A 13,397-nucleotide genomic window follows, 5' to 3' on the forward strand; every position below is an offset into this window, starting at 1 on the left:
TTCCTGCCTCAAAATGATGATGTATGAGACTGTAAGCCCCTTTGAGACCCGCTGCATAACCTTGGGCCAATCCAAGTTCTCTCAGAGCTCTCTCAACCCCACCTGGTGCACAGGATATCTGTTGTGGGCAGGGAAACAGGAGGCAATTGGAAGACCCTGTGAGACACATGAGGCCCTCTGGGTGACCCCGGGCCTGTCCCAGTTCTCTCAGAGCTCTCAGCTGCACCTACCTCATGGGATGTCCATTGTGGAGGGTGTTGTCTGTAGACCTGCTTGCTGGCTTTGGGTGTTTTCTAGGGGGTTAGTTAGTTCAGTTTTGGCCCTCTGTACTTAAGAGTTGGGGTCACAATAAAGAACTGAAATAAACTCCCAGTTGTCTGTGAACCTACGGATCTAAAAGGGAGAGGAAGGGGAGATGATTGGAAGCCCTTCTAAGACTTATGAGGCCTGCTGGGTGACTTTGGGCCAGTCCAGATCTCTCAGAGCTCTCTCAGCCCCACCTACCTCACAAGGAGTCTATTGTGAGGAGAGGAAAGGTAGGAGATTGTCAGCCACTTTGAGATTCCTTCAGGTCGTAAAAAGTGGGGTCCTTCAAGAATCAAGTCATCTCACGGTTGGAGCTCCTGATCCAAGGTAGCTCTTCGGCCCTCGCTGTATCCTCCAGGCCTCAAAGACCTGAAACCTGACAACAACCAAGACGGCCATGGTTAGCGTGTGCCAACCGCAAAGGCTGGAAACGGCAGAAAAGTACGGCTACGCCATGGGGACTCAAAGGGATGAGCCATTCCAAGGTTTGCAATGGCTTTCTGTTGCTGCTGAATGATCCTGGCTCTCTCAGGGGTCATCTATATAATTACGAACCAGGGCCGACGCTGCTTGGCTTCCAGGTCCTGATAAGACCGGGCCAACCAGGGCTCTCCAGCCTGGGCCCTAATCTGCAACAAAAGGGTCTGAAGGTTGAGCTCTTCCACAAAAAGCACGAAAACCAGAACTCATTCGGTCTGTCAGACGTTGGGTTAAAACGGAATAGACCCAGCATGTGTGCTAGCGTTTACCAGAGTGAACTGACTCTGTGGTATACCATAAATGCTAAGAAGTCCTAGAGCCGGACTGGCCCAACCGTGGCTCTCCAGATGCCCATGAACTACAATTACCATGAGCCCCTGCCAGCACTGGCAGGGGCTCATGGTAATTGTAGTCCATGGGCATCTGGAGAGCTGCCAGTGGGCCACCCCTGACATCTGAACTTTCTCCCCTGCCCAAACTTTGCCCTCCCTAGGTACTTCCTCTAAATCTGTTGGAATTTTGCAAACTGTTACCAACCTCCAGGTGGGGCCTGGAGATCTCTCAGAATTTACAACAGAGCGCCAGAGGACAAAGATCGGGTCCCCTGGAGGTAACAGCTACTTTGGAGGGGGGGCTTTATGGTATTATACTCTCCTGAGGACCCTGCCCTCGCCAGACTCCACCCCCAAATCTCCAGGAGCATCCCAACCTGGAGTTGGCACCCCTAACAGTCTGTGCGTTTGAATTCAGTGGCTCAAAAGAGAGGGCAAGTGAGACAGGTGAGCACGGGAAATGAAGTGCGCAAGAAGAGGCCTGAAAGAATAGGGGAAACGGCTAGTGGGGTTTGTGATTCCCAGCCAGCCTCCGAGGTTTCATGCTCCCACATGCCCAGGCCTGGCCGCGCAGGAAAGATGCACGCCGCACCACTTGATTTCTCACTGCGATCCTGCCGCTCTTTCGGGGCGGGGGGGCTTGGCACCGGCATGGCACGGCCTTGAAACCGAGCCGTTTCCCCCGTGCAAATCAGCACTATGCACAGGATTGCCAAGCCCCATGCGCGGGCGCCAGCTTCACACTGCACGAGTTGGCTGAGCTGGCTGGGGCCTGGCCCACAGGGGTCAGGCCTCTGGCACTATTATGGGCTGTCGAAGCTTTCAGGGACAGGGCAGGAAAGCAGAGGGGATATTATGGGATGGAGCAGCAGCCCAGAGGTTTCTTTTCTTTCTTTCCTTTGGTATTTTTTTCCTTCTTTTTGGCGGGGAGGGGAAGAGGAAAGGTGGGTGGTGGGAGAGAGTACTATGGGATGTGGTGGCTGCTGCAGCTGGTGGGAGTATTATGGGATGGTGCCCCATGAGAGGCCATGGCTATTATGGGATGGCAAGGCAGGCAGAGGGGTGTGTGCGCTCTGTGTGCGTGCGTGTGTGCGCTGCGAGCCCGAGTGTTTGAAATATTATGGGATGTCTGGAGCGGTTCAGCGAGCCCCCACGTGACTTTGTGGGGGGGGGAGATCATTATGGGATGTGGCTGGCTCTCTGAATTGCCTATGGGATGCTGTGGACAAGAGGGAGGGGAGGGGGGACTATTATGGGATGCCGGCACAGACGGCGTGTCTGGCCGGGTCTGCTGGGACGGTGGCCAAGCAGCTGCCCCCTCCCAGCAGCAATCTCCCCCCCAGATCTCCAGCCCAGCCTGGCCCCCCCTCCCTGTTCCAACTCTCAGAACCAGAAAAGCAGGCGTGCTATTATGGGATGGCTGCTGTGAGGGGTGGGGGTGGGGACAGTTGCCAGGGAATGTCTCCTGGGGGAGATATTATGGGATGTGCCCAGTTTTTGCTGGGTGGGGCTGCCCAGGAGGTTTGCTGAGAGACCTTTGCAGCATGTCCCTCACGCTGAGGAGGAAGGAGGTGGAGGAGGAGGCGAAGACCGAGGCGCTTGGAGTGGCCCAGGGAGCTCCTTCGGATCACTGACAGCCTCCATCACACTCTGAGGAGCAAAGATTTGCACACCCTGTGCCTGTCTTCTCCTGTAGCTTTGCTCTTGTGCCTTTAACACATGGTTGCCAAGTCCAGGTTGGGAAATTCCTGGAGATTTGGGGGCAGGGGTGGAGCCTGGGGAGGGCAGAGTTTAGAGACAGGGAGGGGGCACCTCAGTGGTGTCTAACGCTGCCCAGGCCACTGGGCAAAGCAACCGTTTCCCCCAGCAGGAGAAGCAAACTCTGCAGCCTGGAGATCAGTCATCAGCATGGTGGGAGAGCTCCAGTTCCCACCCAGAGGTTGGCAACCTAACGACCGACTGCGGCTCAGAAATAAAGCAGGGGAAGATTTTTCCGGTCTGGACATTGGCCGGGGAAAGGCAGCATCAGCCTGGATTCCTCTGCTTGAGGCCTTCAAAAGCAGGCCGGAAAACAAAGTGAGGCTGGTGACAAAACGCTCGTCGTTTCTGGTCGTTACCCGGACCAAAACTGCAACCTCTTTTTAGTTTTCCAACCACTGCATGTGCTCCTGATACTGTTTGGGGATAAAGACATAAGACCTGGTACTTCAGCAAAGTTGGGCTGGGGCACAGGAAGGGTGCTGGGGGTCCAGAATTAAGGTTGCCAGTTCTGGGGTGGGAAACCCGGAGTGGGCAGGATTTGGGGCAGAGAGGAACCTCGCTGGAGTATAATGGAGAGCCAGCATGGGGTAGTGGTTAAGAATGTCAGCTTCTCATTTGATGAGCTGGGTTTGCTTCCCTTCTTTTCCTCCACATGCAGCCAGCTAGGTGACTTTGGGTTAGTCACAGTCCTGATAGTACTGTTCTCACAGAGCAGTCCCGTCAGAGCTCTCTCAGCCCCACCTTTCTTGTGGAGTGGGGAGAGGAAGGGAAGGAGATTGTAAGCCGCTCTGAGACTCCTTAGGGTAGTGAAAAGTGGGGTTTAAAAACAACTTCTATGGAGCTGCCATTTCTCCAGGGAGCCGATTGCTGCAGTCTGAAATTTGGTTGTCATTTCAGGGGATCTTCAGGCCCCACCTGGAGTTTGGCAACTTGGTCTATAGTGATCTATTCTTGATCTATTCTTGATCTAACCAGGCTGGATAAATCACTCAGTACACTGAAGCAGAGGCTTCCTGTGGAGGGATTCACTTGTTTACCTGGAGAGAGATGCTTTGAACAACAGAGATCTGCTCTATATCCGGAAAGGAGACGAGGTTGGTTCACCACCCAAGCAGCTACATGAGAGCCACACAGGCAGAGGGCAGCCCACAGGAAGAAGTGATGGGCATGGCTTGTGTGGGCTGTTACGTCCCTCACCTGTGCTGTTCCACCAGTGTCCCAGCAGAGTCTTGGAGCCAAGCAGAAGGAGAGACTTGCTGGAGAAGCTGCCACCACCCTCTTCCTGCCCCCTCCTACACTACAGGAAGGACGCTGCCACTCTCCTCCTCTTCCCCCTCCCACATATCACTGTCAGGGGTGTGGTTTGCTGTGCTGGCATATGTCTCAACATGGGGGGGGGGGGTTGGAAGACAAAAACAGACCTGAAAAGGGTGGGCAGAGTTTAAATATGCAAAGGTGGACAGCACTTGCTGCTTAAAGAAGAAGTAGCTTTATTGGGAATTGAAATGACTTTGTAAAGGGAGAGAGGAGAGAGAGTTCTAACTGTCTAACTGACTCCCTGCTCTTCAGCCGAAGGCAAACAGGAAGGAAGTGTGCTCAAAGGAGCAGGAGGTCCCCAGTTGAGCCAATCAGGACACAGGAGGAGAGTATTTGAAGGGGAAAAAATCAGGAAGTTCCTAGTCTTAACTATGCAAACTACCCATCTCCCCTGATGTTCCCTGTAGGGTATTCTTCACATAGGCTGTTGAGTCTTGTACAATGCAGATCTTGCCTATCCCAACAAAAAGTACCCTGCAACAGTGGGAGAGGAGGGAGGTCACCGTGGGCTCCCTACAACTGCCTCATATCCCGACCCTGCAGGATGCTGGGGTGGCCCCAGGGCTCCTTCAGGTTCCCCTCCACCACTGGTGATTCCTAGGTGTGTCTCATGGATGGACAGGCTGGAGCCTTACATGCTTGGGTAGCTGCTGCCCACCCTGGAGTCTGGGAGGAGGGCACAACAGTGTTGAGCCTGGCTAAAGAGGAGGAATCGGCAACATAGAACTAAAAGGAGACAAGCTGGTTTTTATATCCCACTTTTCACTACTTGAAGAAGTCTCAAAGTGTCTTACCATCGCCTACACTTCCTCTTCCCACGAGGTAGGTGGTGCTGAGAGGCCTCTGAGGGAACTGTGACAAGCCCAAGGTCACCCAGCAGGCCTCTTGTGTCTCAGAGCAGTTTACAATTGCTGTCCCTTCCTCTCTCCGCAACAGACACCCATGAGCTAGGTGAGGCTGAGAGAGCTCTGAGAGAACTGGGACTGGCCCAAGGTCACCCAGCCAGCTGCATGTGAAGGAGCTGGGAATCTAACCCGGTTCTCCAGATTAGAGGCCACCGTTCTTAGCTGCTACACCATGCTGGCTGACGAAAGGGGGGAAGGGGGTCATATGCAGTGGGAATACCTTTCTTTCACCACTTCTGTCTTTTCTATATTAAAAGGCTGCTTGAATGATTCCAGGTCTCATTTAATTACCGAGTTTTAATGCACCACCCATCCCTCCCCATTGGGCTATATCAATTTTGGAGAAGTGAATATCATAAAGGGCAATGTGCAATTTAACCTTCCGCGGTTTGTCTGTTGACTAATTTCTAGCAATTGTTTAATTAAATTTACACGAGTTTGCATATTACCACATTTCTCACACAGGTGCCATGTTGACGTATTGTAAAGAAGGGCAGGAGAATGGGTAGCTTTAATAAGCACGAAACTGGCTTTGGTTCTTACAGGGGAAGGATGTTGTTAAAATTGCCTGTTTTGGTCCCTAGTACTCTAAGTCAAGAACCACCAAAATAGCCCCCGCAATGTAATCAGCATGCCCTTAATTTGCATTCCTTCTTGTTAAAATTTCTTCCCCCTTATTAATCAAATGTGTTCTTAGTTAATTAATAAAACTGGCACTGCAGCTCTAAATCGTTAGATTAATTTTCTTGTATGATACAGACATGTTACCTTCAATCAGTCCCAAAGCAACTTTAAAAAAAAATCTGCTCAACCCATGAGAAGACCGCCTGTGCAAAAGCATCATCTGGCCCTACCCACTTTCTGAAAATACTTTGTGGTAGGGTTGCCAACTCTGGGTTGGCAAATACCTGGAGACTTTGGCGGTGGAGCCAGGAGAGGGTGGGATTTGGGGGTGGGTGGGACCTCTGTGGAGTAGAATGCCATAGAGTCCATCCTTCAAAGCAGCCATTTTCTCTGGAGGAACTGATCTCTGTTGCCTGGAGATCAGCTGTAAAACTGGGAGATGTTGCCTGGAAATGAGCTAGGGACCTGACATCCCTATTTGTTGGGCACCAGGAAAGATGTCTGTAGACACTATGGCACCCATGGGGACCCAAGTCCTCAGACAGATGTCTTTTGCATCACGCACTTTTAGCACAGCACCAGATTGAGCAAGGGATTCAAAATAAATGGGTATGCAATTCCTCTGTCCCTCTCCCTGTGCACGCCCTATCAGATGTTAGAATATAGGATGGGCTCCTTAGCTTAGGAAGTTGCAGATCTCTACACAGTACAGAGTTTCCATTACCTTGAAGCTTGCTTCAGCTTGTCTGACCAGTGCATGGTTAATGGCTGCCTCCTCCAGACCTCCACCCTTATGGACTCAGCACCCCAAAAATACCTTTCCTCCTCTCTCCTCTTTTATCATCTCTCTCTTTCCCATCCACTGACCATATCAGGCCTCATCAGGGAGGCTTTTCCTGACGTCTACAGAAATGTCCTTCCTAAAGTCTCTGGCATTTAATTCCTCCAGATCTCTGTTCCCTGCTTGGAGGCAGTGGAAGAGTCAACATTACCTTTGTCTGAAGGTGTTTAGCTATTAGACTTCTGCATATCCTCACTCCCTGACATTCTGTGGTTGGCTCTACCATCTGTGGTGGCCATTTTGTGGTTGTGTCCGCCACCATGTGTCAAAGTTCCAATGGTACCTGTGGGCTCAGAAAAGGTTGGGAACCCCTGGAAACTTTTCTATGAGCCAGTGATGCCGTGACTGGCATTCACGGGAGATTTAGGGGTAGAGCAGGGGCATAAAGGGCATCCTATGTTGTGTGACATCACATCTGTCCCATAACCAGAAGTAACATAAGTATGTCCTGGGGTGCTCTAGTGGGGGGGTTGGCCAAATTGTGGCTCTCCAGATGACCATGGACTACAATTGCCATGAGCCCCTGCCAGATTTACATCACATCTGGGTTTGGGGGCAGATGTGATGTCTAGTGTCATGTGAAGTTGTTTCCTTCTCAAGACCTTTTCTGTCCATTTTGTGCATGAAACTGCCTCATACTGACTCAGACCTTTGGTCTATCCAGGTCAATATTGCCTACTCAGACTACGCAGCTCTTCAGGTTCTCCGGAAGATGTCTTTCACATCACCTACTGCCTCCTCTTGTTACCTGGAGATACTGGGGATGGAACTTAGGATCCTCTGTGTGCCAAGCAGATCCTCTGCTGTGGAGCCACAGCCCTGAAATTTGAAGCAAGGGAGTAGAAAGGAGGGACGTGTGAGAGCCCACAAGCAAGAACCTTCCCACTAGAAGCAGGGAAATGGTAAGCCTACCATAGGCATGCTCAGCAGGTGGAGATACCTCGGCCAAACTCCCTCAAATAAGCGGAAGGCAACATCCGGATGGAATTCTGTCTGAAACAGAGTACAGTGAGGAGCAGCTATGTAGCTGCTGAAGAAGGGACATATCCTCCGAGTGATGATGGATCAGGCCATTTTAACTAACTTCTATGAAGAACGGGAACCACATGTATTTGTTCCCTTTTTGTGCCGCCCAGTGGGAAGACTCCTTTAATCGACCGACATTAGCTAGATTGCATTGCCTGCATTTGTCGCATGCATGTTTAGTAGTGTCTATCTGACAACTAATAGCAAGATTATCTGGGTCCCTGGGCAGACATGAAGGCACACCGCTACCGAGTAGTAAATCCCTGTTCAAAACCTCACGTTGGTTTTAGCTCCATTTTACTACGTGTCCTTTTAGAATCAATGGCAGGCAGGTAGGAGGGGAGAAAAGGTGCAAATGGACGTACCTGAATCTAGTCACCTGTATGCAAACAGCCCACCCTGTGGTCAGGATCCTGTTCCCTGTTCGCTGGGAGCTGCAGAGATGGGGTTTAGGGCATAACTATAGATAATTCAGTGTATTACAGAGTTCAGTTTTCAGTCTGCTAGTTGCATTGCTTTCCACTGACCAAAACTGAAAGCCAGACCGTTAATCCAATAGTAATTGATCGATAGTAATGGTGGATTCTCCAATACGAATCGGCGAAAAGAATCCTTGCAAAAGAAACATTTCAGACTTGATGTGTATAAGAGGCATGCACATGTCACCTCTTTCTGAGACAAACCAAAGATGTTAGGAAATCCGTGGGTCCCCAAAGCTTTTTTTTTTTTTAATTGCTATTATCAGGTGTGTCATGCCCCGATTCTGATTGGGCACAGGGGATCTGTGGGGTGGAGGGCTAAGCCTTCCCTCCTGTGCTGGTTGCCCAACTTGAAACTGTCCTGAAGATTTGCCATTGGTACCTGTACGTTTGCCCCATGGAGCAAAAAGCAGCTGTTGGGGAATGTTTCAGGTCAGGAAAATGGTGGGAAGGAGGTTTAATCCCTTCATATCCAGTGTGCCACAGTTCTAATGAGAACTGGGATTCTGTGCCTCTTACTACTGCATTTTTTAAAAGATGAGAGCTCTGAATGTGGTACTCTTGGTGGCTTCTTGTCTGATCCTTAAAAGAGGCATTCCCTCCGAGAGGAGGAGAAGGAGAAAGGTTTGTGGTTCTGTATCTGGGAAGATGGATCTCATATCCCCAAAATCTTGTTGAACCCTAAGCATAACATGGACATGGTAAAGGTAAAGGTATCCCCTGTGCAAACACCAGGTCATGTCTGACCCTTGGGGTGACGCCCTCTAGCGTTTTCATGGCAGACTCAATACGGGGTGGTTTGCCAGTGCCTTCCCCAGTCATTACCATTTTACCCTCCGGCAAGCTGGGTACTCATTTTACCGACCTTGGAAGGATGGAAGGCTGAGTCAACCTTGAGCCGGCTGCTGGGATTGAACTCCCAGCCTCATGGGCAGAGCTTTCAGACTGCATGTCTGCTGCCTTACCACTCTGTGCCACAAGAGGCTCTATGTTTTACAATAGACCAGGCTTTCTCAACCCAGGGTTTTCTTGATGGCTCTGGAAGGGTTTCCCAATGGATGGGAGTCTATTAACTATTTATATATTTAAAAACTTTGTTACACACTTATTGGGTGATATAACCATATATTGTCATGTCAATGGCCCCACCCCTCCCAAAATGGCCAGTGATGGGCCTGGGGAGCGTGGGGAGGGAAGGGGCGTGGGTGGGCATATAAACACCTATGCTTCCCAATCATATTCTATACCAGGGGTAGTCAAACTGCGGCCCTCCAGATGTCTATGGACTACAATTCCCATGAGCCCCTGCCAGCATTTGTTGGCAGGGGCTCATTGGAATTGTAGTCCATGGACATCTGGAGGGTCGCAGTTTGACTACCCCTGTTCTACACCATCGTGCCCTTTCAGGGGTTTCTCAATGGTAAAAAGTTGAGAAAGGCTGCAATCAACCAACCAACCAACCAACCAACCAATCAATCAATCAATCAATCAATCAATCAATCAATCAATGAAAGTGTTCCAATATGGATGTCAAATCTGAGCAAAACCCCTGTCTAGAAACATCCTGTTTCCAGGGACTGGATAGCTATGTTGTATAAGGGCCGTCAAGTCAATTTCGGTTTGTGGCCACCTTCAAAACATCCTTTCATTCACGGCCTAGCTTAAATCTTGCAAAGGGGGGGGGAGTGGGGTGGGAGATGGCTTCCTTTACAAAGTCAATCCATCCCATGTTGGGTCTTCTTCTTTTCCGGCCGCCTTCAACTTTTCCTAGCATTATCGTCTTTTCCAGTGAGCCCAGTTGATGCATGCTTAAAGGGACAGTTAAATTTCTAGGTCACTTTTCCACCATTTGCCTTAAAGCAGTTTTACACAGAATAAAAATAATAATTAAGTAAAATTAGATTCCCAAATTTAAAACTAGACTAGCAGCTGGGTAAAATAATAAAACTCAAGAGGTCTCAAGGGGCCTTGGAGAAGGGAAGTTTTAGCATATGCCTAAAATTTATAGAAGAGCCTCTTGTGGCGCAGAGTGGTAAGGCAGCCACCTGAAAGCTTTGCCCATGAGGTTGGGAGTTCAATCCCAGCAGCCGGCTCAAGGTCAACTCAGCCTTCCATCCTTCCGAGGTCGGTAAAATGAGTACCCAGCTTGCTGGGGGGTAAACGGTAATGACTGGGGAAGGCACTGGCAAACCACCCCGTATTGAGTCTGCCATGAAAACGCTAGAGGGCGTCACCCCAAGGGTCAGACATGACTCGGTGCTTGCACAGGGGATACCTTTACCTTTACCTAAAATTTATAGAAGAAGAAGAGTTGGTTTTTATTCCCCTTTTTTCACAACCTGAAGGAGTCCCAAAGCCCTTACAAACCCCTTTCCCTTCCTCTCTTCACAACCGACACCCTGTGAGGTAGGTGGGGCTGAGAAAACTCTAAGAGAACTGCTCTGCAAGAACAGTCCGGAGAGAACAGTGATTGGCCCAAGGTCACCCAGCTGGCTGCACGAGGAGGAGTCAAACTCCACTCTCCAGATTTGAAGCTGCCACTCTTAACCACCATGCCACGCTGGCTCTCTATGGTAGGCACTAGATCAGAGGTAGTCAAACTGCGGCCCTCCAGATGTCCATGGACTACAATTCCCAGGAGCCCCTGCCAGCTGGCAGGGGCTCCTGGGAATTGTAGTCCATGGACATCTGGAGGGCCGCAGTTTGACTACCCCTGCACTAGATGGTTCATTGTAAGCACAGCCATAATGGTGAAACCCCTTGTGAGCTCATAAACCCAGCTAGAATTAACTGGATGTACAAGTTGTTAAGTGAACCCATGGACGCAAGAAGCTGCCTTTTACTGACCCTTGGCCCCTCAAAATCAGTATTGCCTACCCAGACGATCAGCATTTCCGCTGTCTTTCCCATCACCTCTTTTAACTGGAGATGCTGAGGACTGGGCCTCAGACCTTCTGAATGCCCAGCGGATGCCACAGCCCCTGTCAAAGTTTGTGGCTATGATTAATATCTAAATATTTTTGCTCTGCAGATCTATACTTGCCAAATGTTGCACAAGCCGGCTTTGATCTCGATACTTGAGTTCCTCTCTCTGCCCTCTCCTCATCACTTCCCAATGCAGGCTGGTTTTGAAATGTAGCCATGCTAGCTACACTTATGTACAGCTTATGTCAGCGGGCCGCTTCTAAAAACGCAACAAATTGAAACGCCCTTTCTCAGCTATATGCACAATATATCCTTCTTTGTGTATATGGGATTGATTATTTGGATAGTGGCTCATTCACAATGGTAAGAAGGGGAGTTGGTTAGAGTAAGAGAGGGAGGAATTGCCTTTATATTAAGGGATAGACGGGTGTCCTATTTATGGATGTCCATTTTCCAAATGCCACACTTTGATGCCTTTTCTGAATTACAGTATTTGCTGGCGTATAAGAGTAGTTTCCCCCCCTGAAAAACATGCCTCCAAGTGGGGGGGGGGGGTCGTCCTATACGCCGGGTGCACTTCAGTTGGGATAGACATAGCTGCCCATAGTGGCCCATAGTACTGCAATGTAATGTAACAAACTCCATATTTTGAGTGGAAATGTTGGGGGGTCGTCTTATACGCCCAGTCGTCTTATACGCCGGCAAATACGGTACCTCTCCCATCTAAAAAAAAGTCACATAGTTTAGGACTGTTGAATCCACCCATTGGGCAAACGGCAATAGAATCATGGGATAGTCAGTTTATTTATCTAAACATTTGTACCCTGCAATGCTGCCGAATTGGCTCGCAAGGCGGTTATTGGCATGTCATAACAAATTTAAGGTGATGGGATATACGCACATGTGGAACTGTAGTTATACAGCAGGCTTTTTCAACCAGGGTTTTGTGAAGCCCTGGGGTTTCATGACAACCCGGGAAGGGTTTCCGGAACGGTTGGGAGTTAATTTTTTATATATTTTTTAAAAATTTGTTAAACACTTATCGGATAATATATGACCATATATGGTCTTGTTGACCTGACCCATGGCCAATGACTGGATGGGAAGAGGTGGGGCCCTGGGTGGGCTCTGCTTCCTAACCATATTCTGCACAATTGCGCCACTTCTGGGGTTTCTCGAAGCCTGAAGAAAGTTTCAGGGATTTCTCAATGGTAAAAAAAGTTGAGAAAGGCTGCTTTATAGAATGCAGACACTAAGCTGTTCTTTTTTAACTGGCGATCTGGATATCTGAGAAAGAGCAGTTAGAAAACAACATTGTTGGATCATGCTAATAGTACTATCAGATGTGCCATGTAGAAGAGCTGTTTTTTTGGACCCAGCCTTTTTAAAGCCCAAAGCGGCTTACCAATCGCCTTCTCTTCCTCTCCCCACAACTGAGAGGTAGGTGAGGCTGGGAGAGCTCTGACAGAACTGTGGCTGGCCCAAGGTCACCCAGCTGCCGGCCTGTGGAGGAGCAGGGAGACAAGCCTGGCTTTCCAGATCAAAGGTCACTGCTCTTCACCAGCTATTCTGTGCATATATGTGTGTGCATATATATCCCAACGATTGTTGAGGACATGTTTATACAATGTTTCAAAACATTGGTGCACATGTGTGTGTTTTAAGGAATCTCAGCTCTAAAGAAAGAAGCACTGAGTATGCCTTAGAAAGAACCACTTATGTGTGTGACCAAAGAGCCCAAGGAGAGTCTTTTTGGGCCTCCCGGTTCCTCATAGGGCTCGGAGGATGTGGGGAGGCCCTGGCGTGCCATATCCCCATGTTGCACAGAGTTATGTGCATCGCGGGTGGCGTCTGCCCTAGAGGCCTAGCAAGGTCTGACTTCCCCAGTGTCTGTACCGAAATGCACAAAACGATTATGGGATGCACAGCGTCTGCATCTTCCGAAGGAAGGAATAAAGAAAACTGGCAAGCTGTGCCAGAGTATTATGGGATGTGCCCATTGGCCCTATGCCCCCCAGTGGTTATTATGGTCTGTGCATGGATGGGGGGGGCGGGGTAGGGTTATCCTATGTCCAAGGGGGTGTTTCTTAGGGGGGAGACGGTGGTCCAGAGGGGCTCTTTGGGTCCTTCAAACTATTCAGTGAGGTCCCCTTCCCACCCAGGCTTGGCTGGCCAGAGGAGAAGCAGTGTGCCAGGGATTATTATGGGCTGGGTGACCAGGGGGAGGGCAGCGGGGGGGGGGGAAGGGAGGGAAAGATGCTTTGGTAGGCAGCGCTAAAAGAGTTGCTGGTAGTATTATGGGATACCTCACTAGCCGGGGCGACTATTATGGGATGCCTCTCTGAGGGGGGGGAAAGAGGTGGAAAGGGTCATATTATGGGATGTCTTGGGTGTGACTATT

The sequence above is a fragment of the Paroedura picta genome, chromosome 7, assembly GCF_049243985.1.
Source record: "Paroedura picta isolate Pp20150507F chromosome 7, Ppicta_v3.0, whole genome shotgun sequence".
Lineage (NCBI taxonomy): Eukaryota > Metazoa > Chordata > Lepidosauria > Squamata > Gekkonidae > Paroedura > Paroedura picta.